This window comes from Pipistrellus kuhlii, unplaced genomic scaffold (genome assembly GCF_014108245.1).
Source record: "Pipistrellus kuhlii isolate mPipKuh1 unplaced genomic scaffold, mPipKuh1.p scaffold_m20_p_3, whole genome shotgun sequence".
Lineage (NCBI taxonomy): Eukaryota > Metazoa > Chordata > Mammalia > Chiroptera > Vespertilionidae > Pipistrellus > Pipistrellus kuhlii.
In genome coordinates this window covers 92,612,275-92,612,694 of record NW_023425529.1, presented here as the reverse complement: position 1 = coordinate 92,612,694, position 420 = coordinate 92,612,275, and positions in this window count along the sequence as shown.

The window sequence follows — 420 nt, the reverse complement described above, 5'->3', positions numbered from 1 at the left end:
AAATCGCCAAATCAGTAGCTAACCGTATTTCAGCGTGAAAACGGCTTCTATCTCGTTTGCCCACTGGCTGGGCCTTGCTTTCGCTGTCACCCCCAGGGGAAAATGCGCGTGGCTGGACCTAGTAACCACGTTGAGTTTGGGAAGGATATTGATTACAGTGGAGACACTAAAAAAGTTTTTCTAAACCTATTAACATTATAAGGCCTCTCACGTCTTGATTTGTCTATTAGAAGATAGACAGACCAATGAAGTCCTCCCTGATCGATGCTTGTGAAATGTACAGCTACCCAAGAACAAATAGGTTCCTTGTATTTCGTTTGAACAACCTTAAGTTTTCATTGGATTGCCACCTTCCGAGTTGGGACCTGAGCGCCTCCAGGGCCAGCGCCTGCGCACTGCTAGCGCGGCGCCGCGCTCCCC